Source organism: Lissotriton helveticus, chromosome 1_1 (genome assembly GCF_964261635.1).
Source record: "Lissotriton helveticus chromosome 1_1, aLisHel1.1, whole genome shotgun sequence".
In the NCBI taxonomy this organism is placed as follows: Eukaryota; Metazoa; Chordata; class Amphibia; order Caudata; family Salamandridae; genus Lissotriton; species Lissotriton helveticus.
Window position 1 is genome coordinate 1,140,663,175 of NC_136057.1, and position 21,324 is coordinate 1,140,684,498.

A 21,324-nucleotide genomic window follows, 5' to 3' on the forward strand; every position below is an offset into this window, starting at 1 on the left:
CAACCTAACCAATATATAACAGTATGTAAATTTGCTACTCTTAAGTACAATTCTGCTTACCTAGACTTACCTTGTGATACATTGGTTGAGTCAATGTTCTGGATATGATATTATCTGATATCTGATATAACCCATCCGATTTAGTGGTGGTATGCCATCCCTCGTATTAATGGTTGTCACAAATGTTATCCTTATTTGCTGATATAGTTGTTTCATTGTTGGAGTTCACCGAGGCTATCACAATAAGACCTATTTTGACCGTTAGGATGGGTGCTAACAAAAGACTGTTTAAACATCAAGCTGAAAGCTTCCTGTTTTCAAAGTAAAATTTTTCACTGTCAACTCAGTGTCCCTCAAAAATAAGGCAACAAAACCAAATTGGTATCTTACACTTCCTTTTATAAACAATTTAGGAACCAATTGTAAGTTTGGTGGTGTAGGTGAGATACAACTCTACCCAATTATAACCAATCGGTGTTTCCTCATGTGCATTTCATGGGTGTGGGAACACTTAATCTGAATTTACTGGCTAGAAAATCAGTCCTATAATATTACATGATGCTTAGACTGAAAACACAGCCCAGTATCGGTCCCAGTTACTTTCCTGAGTCCTTCTGAAGGCATGAGGAGCATGGAAACCTCCCCCTGCCAGCCCACATCCTCTGCTGTGCCCTGATGACTTTCCCACTACTAGCCTTCCACCACTCGCACCACACTCAGAGCAGGTGGTAAATGGAAGCCCATTTGTTCCCAGAAAGGTCACACAGCTTGGAGATTTGGACCAAGTAAATCTGGCTTTGCATGTCATTCCTCCATCCGGAGGCAAATACCCATGATAGTCAGATTTATGTACGGTGATAAAAACTGGAAATGCTATTTCTGGCTACATGGTACACCCATACAGAAATCCAGCCACCTTGTAATCAGGGATTGTTAGAAATTGGGTTATAGGTTGACTGGGGTAGGAGCCCCAGTCAAGTCTCAACCACATTCCTACTCACGGTAAGAAGCAGGCAATCCTTAAATTAACGTTGGCTCACTCTCTCGTAGCTTGGCACAGAGCAGTGAGGCTTAACGTAGAGGTAACATGTAAAGTGTTTGTGCAACACTTCAAATAGTTAAGAAGTAAAAACACCACACAAAAGAGTCCACACCAGGTTAGAAAAATAACTCTAATAAATATAACAAGACCAAAACGACAGATATCCAACAAGTAGAACTTTAGATATGAAATTTTAAAGAATAAACTGTAGCATAGTGTTTAGAAGAAATAAGTACTTTCTTGGGATATCTACTCACACCGGACAGGTCAAGAGTTCAGGACGACCAAGATGAAGTGTGGACCGGATACAGGGACTCAGTGAGGTCCGCTAAACAAAAGTACCTTAATCCTGGTTGTGTCAATGAAGATGTGGGGTGCAGCCGAACAATGCGTCAGTGTTTCCTATGCAGTAGGTAGTGATGTGTTGATTTTCTCCACGCAGCAGGGGCAGTGGTCAGTGCCGAAGGTGATGCACCGGTTCTGAGATGCAATGGTTCTGAAGGTGAGGCACCGGGTTTCTCTACACAGTAGAGGTGATCCTTTGCTCTTCTTCACGCAGTTGTGGTGATGCATTGGTTCCAAAGTAATTTCAAGTGCGATGTATCGATTCTGCTCTCACAGCAGAGGGTGCATCGGTTCCGCTAGTGCTAACACCCTAGATCCACATCCAAGGGTCCAGGACTGGGATTGCACCACTTGGCTGGACAGACTTTCAGGTCTAACAGAGCTTAAATCTTATCTTAGCATTGATACCAGATTTGGCACACATCTGGTCATACTGACTAACTTACTGGGAAACTCATTACGAATCATCCAGAGTGGTATCACTAAATGGGATATCACTAGTGCAAATGTGAGGTGCCCAGTTCCCCATACCCTTTAGTAATGGGTGCAATTTTACAGTACTCTGCATTCTGAGGAGCAGGAAACCCAGGCTCAGTTTCACTGATGTCAGATTGGCCCAAGTCAAAATTGCAGCTAGAAATGTGCCCATCTGCAAGTCCTAGTCCTCTAGAAATCCCTACAACACCACGGGACAGTAGAGCTTGGAGTGCTGCTCTAGCCAGGCCACTGTCTCCCCTTGTCCTGAACAAGTCCCCACCCTCCAGTCACATCCCCACAACCGATATTGGATTCCAGATTCACTTTACCATCTGCTCAGGTGCAATATTACATTGGATTGGAAAAAGGAGAGTTTTGGAGCCGGTTATGAGGATCAACAAACAGTTTTTGATCTAGTAAAACCATGTGCACATATTCCCCTTCCGGGTCGGAACATTTGGAATGACAGGACGTTGTTGTTGAAACGGAAATTCCATCCACCCATCCATCCGTAGATGTGGAGAAGACAGGATGAAGATGTCACATGATCATTGTAGTGGGCGCGTCCCATCTGGATCTACCTGCGACTTACAGCAGCCATCCACAAAAGACAATCCAGGCTGTTACTGTAAAGCCTCATTACTTCCATTTCTTTCTTCCTACAGCACAGAAGAGGGTGCTCACTATCGATTCCCGTGGCACGAATGAATATGTTATTCCTCCTGTTTAAATAAAAGCACATACATGATTATGGGTGAAACATATAGTCATATCTATGCATTTTTAGGGTTCTTGTCATTCTGCTAAAGTACATTATTTTAACCTTATTATGGTCATTTGTAATTTGCATGCTTCTCTCTCTTTAATTTTCTAGATTGTGTTTGTGTATTCAAAACTAACACAAAGTTGAGAAAGCAAACTTCAGGGAGATTTTTGCTACTTTAAACTATCTCCTGGAATGAAACTTCCCTGAATTCATTCTAATTACGGGTAGTTTTCCATAACCACTTATTCTAATTGCAAGCAGAGTAATCCTTGAAAATAAACGCTATTACAGAGAAAAGAGAAACTAAACAGGCAGACATTTATGAAATAGATTTGATTGTTGTTTCTATAACTTCATAATGAGGAGAGAAATCCGCGAACGACCCGTGGAGAGTGAAATAACTGTGTTCTGGCTGAAAGGGCGAGCCACGGGTGAGCTACACTAATGGTATAATTAAACTGCATGGTTTCTGTTCTGACCTGTTGCTACATTATCAATTTACTTCTTGTTTGGAGGCGAGGACATTAAAATTACCTTCTCTTGATCTCAGCAAGAGCGTGCTATCATGCGCAGCTGAGTTTTAAAATAGAGGTCCTTCAAGGCGCTGAAGTAGCAAGCTTACAGTAACAGAACTCCTTCAAAATCAGAAGTCAGAGAGTTCTTATTCAAGGAGACAACAGTGGATCAACACTCTTCAGGCTGTACTGTTCACATTGAATGCCGAGATTTATCCAACAAAAAATATTAAATTATTCTAGGTTTTTTTCTTTTATATGTATAATGATATTCATGTTTCTACATTAAACTGAGAAAAACATCCTGACACGAACACTATAAAAACTAAAAACCGTAATAGGATGACCATATGCAGCTGCAGCATGACTGACATAGTTAGATCAGGCTCACCCCAACTCCTGGTTGGGTCATTACTCAACAGAAGGACTGAACCGGAAGCATTAATAACCTGCTGTATGAAATATATAATTATCTGAGGAGAATAAGTAACTAGTGGAGTTAATTAAGTAAGGTTGGTGGCCTACAGGTATGGCAGAGGCCCTTCCTTGCCTTCGCCGGACAGAGTCGGACCACACGAGGCATTTGGAGGTAATCACCAGCTTGTTGGCAACTGTTTCGGCGAATGTGCTTCTAGTGACATAGCATGAGCAATTCCACCAGAACTGCTATGCTGGCAGACCAACATCTGCTGATGGCTAGTGTGCATAGTTGTTTGTGTCTCATAATCCCCTTTGCTTATGAAATGCATGAAAGCAGTGGTCCTCAAGCCCAGGAAGATTTTTTCATTTAAGAGAGACTGTTGATAAAGGCAGGCAAAATATGTGTCAGGAATCTTGCCCTAAATAAGGTGGACAGTCCAATACATTGGCTTGGAGGCCTTGTGGCAAATGGGCTGTCGGGTGGTCGTAGGTTTCCAATGGAATAGTCAGCTGAGGCTCTGGCATCACACATCTTGAATTTCCAACACCTCTGAATGAGGTGAGTATGCCTCAGTTTTTGTGAGGTAGGACCCCAGCCAATTTATGGCAGGTCTTACATTTCGCTAAATCCTAAATGGCCCAGTAAGTTTCAGATCAGGTATCTGAAATCTTTGTCACAAAAGCAGTACCGCATGATAAGATTCAGGGCCAGATTTACATACATTTGCACTGGGGGTGTATCACAAAAGTGACGCAAACCTGTACAAAAAGTTTTTTGTTGGACTTATTTTCCAGCGCAAAACTTGTTTTGTTTAGAAAAGGTGCCCTAAGTACCCCAAAAGAGCAAAAGCGCTCCTTTGGCTACTCTGCATCACAGGGTGTTACATGTGTGTTTCCATGGGTTTTGCTTAAAAAAATAACGCCACCTTGAAGTAGCCATTAAAAGGAGAAATACACTTATTTCTCCTTTCTTTTCTGACTTTGCATGTGTGCGACACTGTACACAACACATACAAATTAGGAAAGGTTTTACAGTTTGTCTAGCCATAGAATGTTGTACTGGAAGGGTGCCCTTCAGTACAAAACCTATGCTAGACTCAAGCAGACAACCTTGCACTGTAATGGTATGTGCATGGCGCCCAGCAGGGAGAGGGAAGGAGAGTGTCATATCTCTGTAGATATGGGCTTTCCTCCTCTCTCCCTGTCAAGCAGTGTGCTGTTCTGCGTTGTGTGACAGGATCATGAATCTGGCCATCAGAATATTATTTCCTCAAGCAACTCAGCTAGAGATCTGAAATTGTGTCGAAAATGTTTTGGGGGCATCGGTGTTTGCCAGCAGCAATCCATCCGCTGTTTCTGCTTCTTTCCCGGTAAAGTGCAATGCCCACGCTTGTTACAGCAACAAGGGTTTAGGTGTGTAGATGTCTGTTACAACTATGATGCATATTTCAGCACCTAACAAATGACTGTGCATTTTTTTTTACAGCTTTGCTGAAAGTTTTTCATGGTATAAGATCATAACAACCGAATGACTGGCAGTCCTCAAACACAACAGTACAGGTGTAATAAAATTACACATAATCATTTTTTCAGTCGCTCATTTGACATATGTATAGAATGGCTACCAAATTTGATCAAACTTGTCAACCCATATTGCCTTTTACAGCTGTGAGATTTTTCATCTCATAAATGCTCCAAATGTCGGTGTACCAAGTAACATCTTGAGGGGATCTTGGCCCTCTGATTTTGTTCTATTACCTAGCTGGCAGCTAAAAGCAGTTGGGTAATCAATTTACCAGTGATGGATGTAATAGAGAATGCAGTATCACTACAACTCCTCATGAAACTACTAACATATGTCTGCAATGCCCCTTAGGATAGGTTAAGACTTTATCCCAGATAGCAGAAGTATGGCATTTTTCGAAGGCTCTATGAATGTATTTTAAATAGTGTAGTTGAGTGAGGGACATTTTGACCCATCCTGCACTTGCTTTTATGCATGTCTTCAATTTAAGGTTGTAATGTGGTGCAAATTCCAGACCTTCCTGGACTAAATGGGTGGGAGGAGCTGACACTTGCACTTTAATAGAGCTGTGCATGTCCTCAGACAAAGAGCTGCATACCCCTCTGTAGTGGGTCTGGAGTCAGGGCAGGATGGGTAGGGACCTTGTGGACTTCAAAGGCCTCCCCCACTTTAAAGGCACATCTGGGTATAAGTATTGGACCCCCTGACACCACGAAATCAGTACACTCTGGACCTTAGGACACTCTGTAAGGAAGAGGACCGCTGTGCTGCTGAAAGGACTGACAATCTGCTGGCTTTGCTGAACTCCGGCTCTGTTGTTTGTGCCATGGTGCCTGCTGACCCTTGCTTGGTGTGAGGAGGACTGGAACTGAATCTTCACATCCCCAGAACCAAGTGACTCCAAGAACATGCTGGCTTGCCTCCTGTTCTGACATCTCAAGGACATCAAAGACTTTATTCAACCCTTCTGCAGTCTACAGACTATTACGCCTGTGAGTCCTGCCCTGCCAAATGATACCAATCCAGTCCTGGAACCTTGGAAGTGAGGTTTCTGGCTGCTTCTGCAAAAATCCATGTATTGCCTGTTTTGGTCCGGTTGGATTCAAATAATTCACCTTCCGTGCCAACGCATCACCGCTTCGAGGACCCCACAGCATTGACAGCAGGGCTTGAAGACAATGCATTGCCTTCGTCACCCAGAGCTTGACGACAACTTGTGACCTGACTGCACAACTCCAAACCGATGCATCGCCTACAATCCTTTGGATTGACGATGACGCATCACCTCTTCCTCGATGCTTTTCTTCGAGAAGATGCCTTTTCAGCAGTGCCTCCGAGGCTTCTGTATACGACCCATTCTCCATCATTATTGGTTTGGCTTTTCAGGTTTGACCTGGTCCAGCACGACCAGCTAGCCCCGGTTGACGGTTTATGACTCTTACACTATATTTCAAGATATTCTTTAAAATCTCGTAATTCTGGTTGAACATATTGGATGTTTATCGTTTTGGTCTTGTTGTGTTCAATACATTAAGCTCTATTTTTCTAAGTGTGGATTATTATTGTTTGGGTTTTCACTGTTTTACTGTGATAAGTGATCCACAAATACTTTACACATTGCCTCTTAGTTTAAGCCTGACTGCTCTGTGCCAAGCTACTAGTGGGTTAGCACACATTAGTTTAGGGTATGTATCTGACTTACCAAGGCAGGGACTATGGTCACTACTTGGACAGGGTGCAAACCTCTGCCAACTAGAGATCCAAATTCTAAAACAAGCGTAACGCAGAGTGGCCAAAAGTCCAGAAAGGTACCCTCTACAGGAAGAAAGCGAAAGGGGGTTATTTATATTTCCATGCAGAAACACAAATGGAAAGAAAAAGATTTTTCTTTTTATGAAACCCTCACCCACCCGGGTTTCCCCTTGGTGGCATGCTTCATCATTGGGTCCATCCGTGCCCACTATGGACAGGGGCATGCTACTACCAATGAATGTGCGGCATACTAAACTTTATTTTCTACCATGTTCCCTGAGCCTGCTGGGATTATAGGGTGTAATAATTCCATCAACCCATCTTGGCCTAAGAGAACAGGTAGCCTTACAATAGTGAAAAACGAAATTGGCTGTAATTCACTATTAGGACATGCCACACACATCAGGGCTTGTCCTACCTTGCACTTATAATGCTCCCTGCCCTAGGGCCTATCATAGGGGTGACTAACATGAAGCAAAGGGAAGGTTTAGAGGCTGGCAAGTGTGTGCACTTGCCCCGCCAGCATGACAGTACCACACTGCACACAGGTTCTGCAATGGCAGACCTAGACACATTTTAAAAGGCTGCTTCTGTGGGTGGCGCAACCAGCGCTGCAGGCCCACTAGCAGTATTGGCATTCACAAGCCCTGGCACTCCTGGTGCACTTTACTGGGGACTGACAGTAAATCCAATGAGCCAAATCATGGAAATCAATTATAGGTACACTTTACATTGGGAGCACTTGCACTACGGCACAGATTGGCCGTGGTGCATGCCCTGAGCAGCGAACACCAGCAAAAACATCTGAGGCACATCAGCAAAAAGTGGTAGGGAGACTCACGCCAAGGTGCCAGGTCTAACAGTGCCCATCCTGTGCACCCCCATGCACAGCAACAAGCAACAAGCACAGCAACAAGCAAGCTCAATCCACACCCTGCACCACACAACAAACAACCAGGGCGACAGATTCTGCAGGAGTGGCTGCACAGGAACACACAACACACAACACCAGTGCCACACAACCTGAAGGCTGCCAATACTTGCCAGTACATACACACACAAGCAAACACACACCCTGGGTGTAGCCACAAACATAACACTCACACAGGGATGCCTGAACAGATATCTGCCTAAAAACAACACAAAAACACAAAACACTACAGAAAAACACACAGAACCCCATCAGAAACAGACATACCCTGTCAGCAAAACTGCTGAAAGACAATGGGAGCACAGACACAACAGGAATGCACTACTTCATCACTCAGGACCAAAACTCACACAACATACCACAAATCACACAAGAAGTGCACCATCACAGAGCTACACTGCCACATGAAACCAACTACAGATGCACATGAAATCAAAAATGAACAAACACTACCGGACATCAGGGGATGCACATCAGGCAATGCTAAGGCCACATACACACAGCACTGAATGCACAACAAGCAGTATGTTCACACCAAGCAGAACAGTCACATACAGACATGACTGACACAACCTCAACACACACAACACAAATGAGCACAGCACAAACACAAATGAACACCCAGGAAGTGAAGTAATACTACAGCCAAGACACATAAATCCAACACAATAACAACAGATGCACCACTCTGGGATACAAGAGCAGAACCATCTTGACCAGAGCACTGGGTAGCACACACAGCTGAAGTGCACTCAGCAATTCTCACTGATTAATAGCACAAGAACATCACACATAAACCATGGGGGCAATATCCATAGTGGAACATTACACTTGGCCCAAGAACTGCACCACAAAGCACAGTGTCACAAATGAAGTGATGGGGAGGCACACACACATGTAAACCAAGGGGACAGCTGACATCAAAGTGAACTGTCTTGCATGTCAGTAGTCGACATGTAAGGGGTATACCATACTCAAATAGAGGGAGTGCAGACTCACAATGGGCAGGCATAAGTGGCACACATAGGGGATGGCATTACACCACACACACCATGCCATACAGGCGGACAAAAGGCACCATGTGCCTGCAATGCATGAGAAACACAACCACAATGGCAGTGTGGAGCAGCAGGGCTGCACAGTCTACACAAACACTATCAGGACACATGGATGATCATCAAACACAACATTGATGTGCAAGTTACACACTCTGCACACTCATAAATTACAAAAACAACAAGTAGGAGTCAGACAGAACAGAACGGACTCACCAACAAATTGCACAGTGCACAATAGACAAATCACACATGTGCATACAAACATATCCACAGGGCAGAACAATACAAACAACAGGCACACAACTCCTCGGTGACACATATGTGTCTTTCACAATCCAGGGGCCCCCACACATCCACACCCCCTACAAAGTCACAGCCTTCACACTGCACACCTCTTGACTACCTAGGAGCACACATCTCATGTAGACCATGGGACCAGGATTAAGGGCCAACACAAGATGACCATACACATACACAGCTGGGCACACATAAAGGAACAACACACATACATGATGACATTGCCCAGCCTACATGCAAACCTGTGAACAGCATCACACCCTGTGCTGGCAGTGTACCCCAACCTAACATCTGAACAATGTAGCCAACAAAAGAGAACTGCATGACAGGTAAAATAGGTATCACAAATAACACAAGTATCAGTGTCTGAATGGACTGAAGACCCTGTCACCCCTGTTAAAAAATGTGATGCCGGCAAAGAGCTTGGTAATGTTGAAGTGACATATAGAGCATGGGGCACAGTCAACCAAATGCACACACCAAAATAACTTTAATCAGCAAGAATACTGACAAAACAGACAACAGGAGTAACTGTCTTTATTCATATATTGCACAGATATGACAGTAGAACAACAGTAGACGAGAGCAAGGCACAAAATGCTGATAATATGCAAGATATCTGCAAAGGTAAACTCCAAACAGGAAGGCCAGTGTCCATGGCAGGGGGCACAGCAAGTACATGAAAGGCTGCACAAGGGAGAGTCAAACACAGCAGAGCAACAGGGCCAGTGTCCATGGTAAGTGGCACAGCAAGTACATGAGAGGCTACACAGGGGAGACTCCAACACAGCAGAGCAACAGGGCCAGGGTCCATGGCAGGGGGTACAGCAAGTACATGAGAGGCTGCACAGGCAAAGGCAGAGCAGCAGTGAATGACAATGCCAGTGGGCATGGCAAAGTGCACAGTCAGGACATGAGAAGCTGCACAGGCAAGGGCAGAATAACAGTAAATGACAAGGCCAGTGGGCATGGCAAAGTGCAGAGTCAGGACACGAGAAGCTGCACAGGCAAGAGCAGAACAGCAGTGAATGACAAGGCAAGTGGGCATGGCAACATGCAGAGTCAGGACATGAGAAGCTGCACAGTGAGTGTGTTTGACTGTACCCTTCCATGGCCAGCAACACACCCAGGTGGCAAACAATGGGCAGGACTAGCACACCTGTATGAGAGACAGGTGTATGAGGGGGACTGCCACTCACCTTTGGGGCTGTCAGGCGGACTTGGAGCTGGCTGTGTGTCAGGGACAGCAGGAACACTTGAGTGGGGAGACAGAGGCACAGGTGATGTAGGGCTATCAGTCATTTGGCAAGTTGGAGGGCTGTTTGGACCAGGTGATATAGTGGCACGTGGAGGTGGAGTCATGCAGACCTGTGACACAGTGCGGGTGGGAGAGGTTGGAGGGGTGCCCTTCTACTTTTTGGGAATACGAAATGGCTTCCCTTGCTTGGGGTTAATGGGAACTTTTGATAACACAACAGGCAAACACACCAACTGTCCTGCATCAGGTGCACACACTGGCACTCCCTCTGGTGACGTGCTGGATCCTGCGGAACACTTTGTCTGGCTACGCCTCTGGACCACCTTCCCCTGTTTGCCAGGTGTCCCCCTACAGTGCCCTCCTTCGCCTGTTTGCCAGGGGTTGCCTCTACAGTGCCCTCCTTCGCCTGTTTGCCAAGGGTAGCCCCTACAGTGCCCTCCTACACCTGCTTCACTGGGCTTAGAATTGGAGTTGAAGTGGCAGGAGAATGTGGCCCTTAGCCCTTCCTAGGTGTACCCTTGCCATACAACACCTCCACAATGGGCATAGCCACTGCACGCCTAGCTCTGCGTGAAGTTTAAGGGACAGGAGAGTCCTTCGCTGGTGATGCCTCTGAGGCATGTGAGCCTGATGTCTGCTTCATGGCTTTTTGGCCTTGCTCTTCCCTGATGGGCTCTTTGCATTCTGGGGTGGCACTGCTCTTCTGTGGGGATGGGGTCTGCGGGCGGGCCCACTTGGGTTGTTTCTGCTGGGTGCTTCTTGTGTTGTATCGTGACTGTAACGCATGGGAACTGTGGTCACTATCATCCAATGAGGCCACTGACCCGGGGCTGGACAAAGGCACTGGAGCAGGAATAGGAGTATGTGCCTGTTGAAGTGCAGATGTCACTGTGGATGACAAAGGCTGGACAGTACGGTGTAGCCCACCCACGTCAGAGTGTATGCCTTCCATGTAGGCAACCACCTGACCTAATTTTTCCTCATGGTCACTGTAGGCATTGAGCAGGGCTGCCTGGCCCACACAAAGCTGGCACAGGAGCTCAACAGACTCAGCACTGAGGGCAGCAGGGGGGACAGGTGCAGGCTCAGCGGTGCCAGGTATGAATGTAACTCGTCCCCTCTTACTGACATGGCTGGCCGCTGTGTGGTAGAAGATGATGCAGAGTCCCCATTCCCTGTGCCTGCCAACATGGAAGCATCCCCGCTGGCATCAGATGATGTTGTACTTTGTGTCTCATGCAGGGATTCCGCCTGCATACTACAGTCCCCCTCTGATGCGCTGGTGACCTCTGGGTCACTGGGCTCCTGTGCAGCTGTAGTGCTATTCTTGCCACCACTGGTTTCTGGCCCCTGTCCCTCTGTGTCCACTGGCGAATCAGCATGAGAGAGAGATGCAGGGTTGGGTTAGTGTCTTCAACAGGACAAAGCAATTAAATCAATGCAGTACAGACGATGACTAAATCTACATGTTGACCACCACACTCTGCAATCACATTGCAGCAACTCACTACATAGACCACAACAGTGCCTGTAACCCTGAATTTCTGCCATGACTGAGCCATGTTAAGGCCACACAGCACAACACCCTGCCCGTGTATGAAGTCTACCAGACACACAACTTGCTCTGCCCACACCTAGGGAAATGATGTGGGCACACCTCTTATTGCCACTGACAGACATTGAGGAAACACGAGGGGACAACACAGACACCTATTAGGACATGACAGTCCACAATGGCAAGTAGCCCATGCCAAACACCATGTTGTACTCTGGGGCACATTGTTGTCAGATGTGTGGGCCTCAACGATTAAGGTGCATGCAAAGTATGCATACATGAAGTCACACTCAAATAGTGGACACTGCTGTTCACCCCCAAATAGATTCCCCACACTATCCCAATGCTGAATGACCATGTAGATCCTAACACATCCGGCTATGGGAATGCACAGCAGGGAGGATCACCTTTGTAAGGCCAGTTTGGGCCAATGCATGACACTGGCACCCATCCCAGCAGCCACTCACATGACACAGCACAGCACCACCCCACGAACCTCACAAAGGCCACCGCTGCCACAGGCCCTGTACACATGCATCTGCTCCCTGCCAAAGTTTCCCTCCCCAAATACTCACCCCTGCCTTGCTGCTGATGCGCCTTCAGACGTGCGTCCAGCTCAGGATGAGTCACTGTCAAGATGCGGCCCATCAGAGGTGTCATGCTGTGCCGTGCCAAACGCCCAGTGCATGGTAGCAGCCCCAAGGTCATCTCTGCCACATTCTTTGCCAGACGGCTGATGTCGTCCCACCTCTTGTGGCAGTGGGTACATCATCGGTTAGATACCCCCAGGGCTCGCACCTTTGCTGCAATGGCCCTCCACACGGACTTACGCTGGTGTACCTTGAGCTGGAGGCATGGGAGAAAAGAGGGGGACATGATCAGTGACACAGTGTCATGTACTAACATCTATCTGTACAGTAGCAAGACACAGACTCATTACCAAATGTAATCTCTGTCCATCCTACCCTGGGGTACACCTCACATGGGCACTCTGCATGGGCCAAGCAGATGTGATTGCATGCATTTATCAGGGCGTACAGGGTCCCTGTTAATCTCACACACATGCAGGTTGACTGCACTGAACCCCCTCTGTGGCTTGCACACATCTCCAGTCCTATGCATGTCGGGCCACTACATATATCACATATCCACCTGTGTCTGTGTGTAGACTCACTGTGTGCATGACTGGGCAGCATTCAATGAGCATGTCCTGTGAACATATTTGTATGTCATATATATGGCATTGGGGTACATGGACTCACCAACAAAATATACATCAACACTAGTGTGGTCGTGTGCAATTATACAGGGCTGAGATGGTGCATATTTGGATTTCAGTGTGAATGAACAAAAGTAAGGACACAGTAAGTGCATTGATGTCATCTCGTCTTGGTGGGCGTGCACTGTGCAGAGCATCTGGGTTCACACTGAGTCGGACAGTAGGGGCACAGAGAACAATCAGCCAAGCAATTACTGTCCTGGCACCTGCATGTACAACATCCGGTATCACTGTATGGCTGACAATGTAACACACTCCACTCAGACATACAACTGCAGGCAGGGAAAACCGTGACATTGGGACACACACTCCTTCCCCATGGAGACAGCATGTTTGTCAGTGTTTGACACAACCCCACACCCTCAGGCATATACTACAGAAGTACTACTACATGTCTGCCCCCCTACCCTACACCTACCTTTACGATGACTAACCACGGCATTTGGGGCACCATACAGCCTTGGGTACTGTGCGAGAAGCTCATCCACCAGGACCTCCAGCTCCTCGCTTGTGAATGGACTGGCATGGATCTTCTCTGTCTTTGCCATCCCTGTGAACATGGAACACCTGTGGTAGAATTGGATGGTTAGGGGTCCCAGGCAGCAGGCTCTGGAGGCAGCAGCAGCCAATGAGGGTCTCAGGCAGCAAGCTCTGGAGGCAACAGCAGATGAGGGTCTCTGGCAGCAGGCTCTGGAGGCAGCAGCCAATGAGGGTCCCAGGCAGCAGGCTCTGGAGGCAACAGCAGGTGAGGGTCCCAGGCAGCAGGCTCTGGAGGCAGCAGCAGCCAATGAGGGTCCCAGGCAGCAGGCTCTGGAGGCAACAGCAGATGAGGGTCTCTGGCAGCAGGCTCTGGAGGCAGCAGCCAATAAGGGTCCCAGGCAGCAGGCTCTGGAGGCAACAGCAGATGAGGGTCTCTGGCAGCAGGCTCTGGAGGCAGCAGCAGGTGAGGGTCCCAGGCAGCAGGCTCTGGAGGCAGCAGCAGATGAGGGTCCAAGGCAGAAGGCTCTGGAGGCAGCTGCAGATGAGGGTCCAAGGCAGCAGGCTCTGGAGGCAGCAGCAGACGAGGGTCTCTGGCAGCAGGCTCTGGAGGCAGCAGCAGGTGAGGGTCCCAGGCAGCAGGCTTTGGATGCAACAGCAGGTGAGGGTCCCAGGCAGCAGGCTCTGGAGGCAGCAGCAGATGAGGGTCTCTGACAGCAGGCTCTGGAGGCAGCAGCAGTGAGGGTCCCAGGCAGCAGGCTTTATAGGCAGCAGCAGGTGAGGGTCCCAGGCAGCAGGCTCTGGAGGCAGCAGCAGATGAGGGTCCCAGGCAGCAGGCTCTGGAGGCAGCAGCAGATGAGGGTCCCAGGCAGCAGGCTCTGGAGGCAGCAGCAAATGAGGGTCTCTGGCAGCAGGCTCTGGAGGTAGCAGAAGGTAAGGGTCCCAGGCAGCAGGCTCTGGAGGCAGCAGCAGATAAGGGGCCCAGGCAGCAGGCTCTGGAGGCAGCAGCAGATGAGGGTCTCTGGCAGCAGGCTCTGGAGACAGCAGCAGTGAGGGTCCCAGGCAGCAGGCTTTATAGGCAGCAGCAGGTGAGGGTCCCAGGCAGCAGGCTCTGGAGGCAGCAGCAGATGAGGGTCTCTGGCAGCAGTCTCTGGAGGCAGCAGCAGATGAGGGTCTCAGGCAGCAGTCCCTGGAGGCATCAGCAGATGAGGGTCCCAGGCAGCAGGCTCTGTGAGCAGTGGAAATGTGAGGCTCACTCCAACACATTTGTAGCCCCCTGGGGTCGTTTCTAAGGTAAACAATATCAACAACAAAAGAGTGTTCGAAGCTCATTAGAAATGGCAGGATTAAGAGCACAGGTAGTATAGGGGAAAAAACACCGACTTGGTGTTTATAGAAAGCCCTCACTCACCGACCTGGTCGGTGACAAGCTTCATCATCGGGCCCCACTGGGTGTGGCCGAGTGCCACCCCAGTGTGCTTCAACGCCAGATTTACTGCGTAGCGGGTGATGTGAAGTGGTGAGTGGCTATGTGGATGTGAAGGAGACTTATAATAAGTGTAGGTGGTGAGAATTAATAATGCCTTAATTGTATCAAAAATAGTTTAATGACTGATCAATAAGACATGTTAAAAAGATATGTGTGGGGAAACTTAAGTAATGTAATGAATGGTTAGTTGCCTCTAAGTGTACGTGTCGGTCAACATGTTTCTGCCAATGTCGGTGTAAATTAACCTGGCATTCGTCAGGACCTTTAGTGTGCTATACCCAGGTGGTATGGACGCGCTAAGGCCCACCCTACCAAGGGACGTGAAAGTAAAAAGTACTGTCGTGAAAAAGTGCAAAAATTGATCAGTACTCACAGTTCTGGAGACCAAACAAAAATAAAATTAAATTGCACTTGACAGGTGTAAAAGTTATACACCATAGACCTCGGGAGGGGGGTGGTGATGCATTTGGCACACCGCCCTCGGCATCAGACACCCGTTCGATACCTGCGTCAGCCCTCTGAAACCGGGTCTCTTTCAAAAGCATCCAATGACTACCTTCTGCGATCTTCAAAATTGCATCATGCCACCGCAATCATCGCTCCCATTGGCTGTAGGCAATGCCCCATGGCAGTGACACACCGCCGGGGCCAGGCGGTAACTACCGCGAGTAGGGTAGCACAGCATGCCAACCGCCATCTTCCCATGTCTCCATGGCAATGACAACCGCACTCATGTAAGGGGTGGTGCTGGTGACACCGCCGGGGCCAGGAGGTAGCTACCGTGAGTAGGGTGGTGGAGCATGCCAACCGCCATTTGGGTATGTCTCTATGGCTAGCACTACCACACTCATATAAGAGGTGGTGCTGGTGACACACCTACGGGGCCAGGCGGTAGCTACCGCGAGTAGGGTGGCGGAGCATGCCACTCACCATTTGGGCATGTCTCCATGCCAATGACAATCACACTTGTGTAAGGGGTGGTGCTGGTGACACACCGCCGGGGACAGGCGGCAGCTACCGCAGGTACGGTGGGGGAGCATACCAACCGCCATCTTCCCATGTCTCCCTGCCAATGACTACTGCACTTGTGTGAAGGGGGTAGCGACCGCAATTTACAGCACATACAGTGTCAATGTCCATCAGGAACACTTCAACAGTGCACAGTGGCCACATGGTGAAGTGGACATTATCTTGCACACAATGTCAATGTTCCATTGATTCCACAGGTGCCTACATGGGCCATGGTTGTGTATATGTGACGTACATTGGTCTGTAGTCCCTAACATGCCACAAATGCATTAGATGGTTGGTGAGGTAGGACAGTGCTGTAGAGGACTCTACGATATATACACATATGAATGTGTTGTGGGGCAGTGATGAACTCAGCAAGGCTTGTCTCACTGCATGATGTTGTTACTTACTTGTGGAGAAGTGTGGCTCAGTGGTTAGAGGCGGCAGACCCGGAAGCTGAGATCGGCCGTGGACCAGGGTTCGATTCCCCGTCTCGGCGGGTCTTGGGCTAAAAAGTTCCACGGACTCGACAATTCTCGCTCCGGTGCCTACTCGACTCACGGGGTCACACTCTGCGACTCTGGGCAATAGCTTGCTTAATCTCCACTACGGCCCCTCATGGTGGGATGCCTGGCTTTCACCTTGTGGATACCCTGCTGGCGTTATCTCACAGGGGAATACCAGGACGGGTTCCCTAAGCAAGCGCTTAGATACCGGGTCGGTGATTTGTGCTATATAAATACATGTACATTTACATTTATCTGTGTGCTCATACACGCAATTGTCAATTCACCGCTAACTGTGATCATTGTATTGTGGATGTGTGCCAAGTTTGAATGATGCATTGAGGTGTGACAGGTACAGCAGATGAGTATGAGACAGTTGTATTGATTTGTTGCACAATGTCTGGATGACACGCTCCCAGGCGTGCACATGTGGAATGTGGCCGTGAAAATATGTGCATTCACATTGACCTATGTGGTGTTTTACGTACTGGTGTATTGTAAATGGAGAGGTGTCCCCTCTGTGTGGCTCAAACGTACACCCATGTAACATGGTGTGTCACAGATCCCTCAAGTCAGTGTTTGTTCATTCTGTTTCAATCTGATCGTGTTACGCTGTGGCCATCTCATGATGGATGTCATTGACATGTGTCCAATTTCATCTCAACTAGGAGGAGGCCGAACCTGATACGTCGCTTGACACTGCTGGAGGACATAGAGTATATAGCAATCATTTGCAAGTTCCGTCTCGACAGAGCCACCCTGAAGACCCTTTGTGATCTGTTGGAGCCCCACCTGCAGCTTTGTCACCACTACCCAACAGCTTTCACACCAACTTACAAGGTGATGGCATGCATCCATTTTTTGGTCACTGGATCCTTCCAAGAGACCGTGGCCAGCATGTCGGTCTTGTGCCACCACAGGCGAGTGAGCACATTTTCCGTAATAGAAAACATTATCACTCGATCAATGTGCAGGTGGTGTGCCTGGCCAATAAGACCATCTCGCATGTGTGTGCCAGATTCCCCGGCTCAGCCCATGATTCCTACATCCTGAGGAACAGCATTGTGCCCAGGCTAATGGCTAATCTGCTTCCCAAGCGTGCTTGGATTGTGGGTGAGTATGCTTAGTCGTATGGCGTGCTGGGTGTGTGACTTGCTGCCCTCTGCCTGTGCAACATTGCAATGTGTGTTTGTCATTCCTAGGTGACTCAGCATATCCCAGCCGTCCATGGCTGCTGCGCCCACTGCGTAATCCCTGGACCCCAGCTGATATCAGATACAATGAGGCCCATAGCAGGACACTTTGTGTGGTTGAGCATACTTTTGGCCTGCTCAAGTCACGTTTCCTCTGCCTTGACAAAACTGGAGGTGCACTGTCATACTCGCCTGGGAAGGTGTGTAAGATTCTAGTGGCATGCTGCATGCTCCACAACCTGGCCATTCACAAGCAGATTCCCCTGCTACTGGATGATGATGAGGACCCAAGGCCGCCACCTGCACAAGAACCTGAGTCCAGTGATGAGGACAGTGGAGAGGAGGAAGGAGGTGACATGTGTCAATAGCTCATCACCCGCTACTTCACTTGAAGGTGGGTGACAAAGTACAACATGTACATTGTCTGGGTGTGATTGATGTTGTCGTGAAGACCTATGTGTGGATGTGTGACAGTGACATGTAATCTGTGAACGTATACGGGACATGTTTGTTGACACTTGTTGCCCATTGTGTCATCTTCATGTTGGGTTATGTAGATGGTTTATCTAGTGTAATGTCTGTGATGCCACACTCACACCAGTGAATGTTGTTCTGTTGTAGTTCCCTCGGTGCCTCAAATGTATCCATTCCTACATACAGTACGTCTTTCTGATACATGTAAGGTATTTTATTTACAAAGTTGACATGTGAGGGGGTGGGCAGATAAACATGAAGGTGGTGATGGAGCAGTGAGGTGACAGTCATGGTAAATGAGATGAATGAGTGGACACCACATCGATGTGGTGACCCAGTCCAACAGACAGGTGCCATTCCCAAGGCAGTATGAGGAAGGACAGTCAAAAAGGTCAATGCAGTGGGGAAGAGGGTTGGCATCATGGCTGGCTCTGTGACTGGTGTTTGGCTGGTGCTTTGCCTCCAGAGACTTCCAGGCTCTTCTTTGGACGGCCCCTTGGTTGTTTCACTGAGGTGGGTCCTGCTGTGGTGCCAGCGGCGTCTGAGGACTCACCCCTCTCAGTGGCCGCAGGGGAGGATGGTGAACTGTCATCCTGCAGCACACCAGAGGGGGCTGGAGGTGTTGGTTGAGATGCAGGCCTGTCCCTCAGTAACGCCACTTGCTGGCCCATGAGGTCCGCCATTTGACCGATGCGGGTGTCGATGGACCTCATCAGCAGGATGAGCACGTGTAAGAGTTTGTCACACCGGCCACTTTATCCCTGGACCCGTTCGTAGGCCCCGATGACTCTGGTGAAGTGGTCCAGGGATGGGGTCCCAACCTCCTGATGTCTGGGGGTGACCCTGGCCCTCCCACCTGCCCTGCTGCCACAGAACTGTTGCCTCGCCACTGTGGTTCCACGCACACTCTCCCTGCGGTCCACAGTTGTTGGTGTGGGCTGGTCATCCCCTGGGACAGGGAGGGTGTTGCAGGTGGCACTGATGGTGGTGATGGTGGCAGTGGACGCACAAGCCGTAACAGCATGGCTCTCTGGTGGTGGGGAGGATGGGTTCCTGGGACCTGATGCTCCCTGACACACCAGATGGACCAGTTTCAAGCTAATCGTCGTGAAAATCCTAGGAGTCTACATTCGAGAGTCCATGTGCCGGGGGTGGAGACTCGCTCTGCTCGTCATTGATGTTGTCCTCAGCAGTGAGTTCTTAGTCACCTGTGGATTAGATGGGGAATGGTCAGCAAGAATTCTGTTAGCTGTTTGTCATCCAGTGTATGTACACTACACAATTGACTGATCTTCACATCTTTTGCTATGTGCAATACTGTGCCTCATGACGTGATGCAGAGGTACATACATTACTCGAACATGTAGTCAGATGTCGATGCATTGCATGCAAATCGTGCTGGGATCATGTTCACAGGGACCAGTTGCCATGAAGGGACCCGCACAAATGAGTTTAATGGTTCTCTCAATGTTGATTCGTATGCCCTGGCTGACGTCACAGCTGGCCATGGAGTGGCCATTGTATTGTACTGCATGACTTTGATCTGTAATGTACATATTTGTATTTATGAGCCCACACATGCTTTCTGTGACTTTACATGCTCCTTGCTGATTGGGCCACATGGCAATGCACTCATCAGTGTGTGCTGTGCATGGTTGTGCATGGTCTTCCTTGTGCATGTCCATTGGTGTGTGACTCTTTGTTATCTGTGACTGTTCCCTTTGCTTACCGGTGTACACACTGTGTATGTCAAGCGGGGTTGGTGTGCATATTTGTACATTGAGAGGGCTGGTGTTGGCACAAGGCACCATTTCATTGGTGACAGATGTGTGGCTGCATGCTACCAACCTGGTGGGTGAAGCAGAACAATGCAATGACTGCCCCATGGTTGTGGGTGGGAGGGAGTGATCCATCCTGCTGGGGTATGGGATAGGGGGCATGGTGGGAGTAGTGGTACAGGCCGCCCTCTCCGACACAGACCTCCCAGGCAAGATGGCTACCTACCTGTTAGGTGAAGGTGAACAATATAATGGTTGCAAACTGCTTCTGGGTTGGTGTGGTGTGCTACATCCTGCTTAGGGGTGGGACAGGGGGCATGGTGGGAGTAGTGGTACAGGCCTCGCTCCCCCAATCTGGCCTCCCAGGTAAGATGGCTACCTGGTGAAGGTGACCAATGCAATGGCTTCCAAGTGTTTCTGGGTGAGAGAGTGATCGATCCTGCTGGGGTGTGGGACAGGGTGCATGGTGGGAGTAGTGGTACAGGCCTCCCTCCCCCACACAGACCTCCCAGATGGCTACCTACCTGTTAGGTGAAGGTGAACAATGCAATGGTGTTTGGGTTGTGCAAGAAAGTACATATCAGTGTGTTGTTAAAACATTTGTTTGTACTTACCAGCCTCCACTCCCCCGGATACTCCTGTGAGACTCTCAGGATGTAGTATGGCAAGCACCTTCTCCTCCCATGGTGTGAATGGTTTTGGTGGAATGGGAGGGTGTTAGAAATGGCAACATTGGCATGAGTCTCTCCTCCATTTTTTCTGTTTGCCTCCTCTGTTTACGATGTTTTTGCTGGTATATTGCTTTGGGCACTGTGCCACTGCTGATCAGTGCCACAGTGCAAGTGCTCCCTATGTGAAATTGCTGTATTGATTGAATTCCATGTTTGGCTTATTTGGTTTACTGTCAGTCCCTAGTAGCGTGCACCATGAGTGCCAAGGCTTGTAAATACAAATGCTGCTAGTGGGCTTGCAGCACGTGATGTGCCACCCACAAGAGCGGCCTAGTAAAAGTATGTCTAAAGGTCTGCCATTGCCAGATCTACGTGCAGTCTGGTACTGTCACGCAGACTGCGCAAGTACACCTACTTGCCAGTCCCTAAACCTTCCCTTAACTTCATGCTAGTCACCCCTATGGTAGGCCCAAGGGCAGGGTGCATTGTAAGCATAAGGTAGGAC

General features: G+C 48.7%; 1 pseudogene; it reads right to left on the minus strand.

Moving 5' to 3' along the window:
* Positions 1 to 12,601, minus strand: part of LOC144763574 (N-acetyllactosaminide beta-1,3-N-acetylglucosaminyltransferase 4 pseudogene) — a 29,594-nt pseudogene extending 16,993 nt beyond the window's left edge.
* Between the last annotated feature and the right edge of the window lie 8,723 nt (positions 12,602 to 21,324).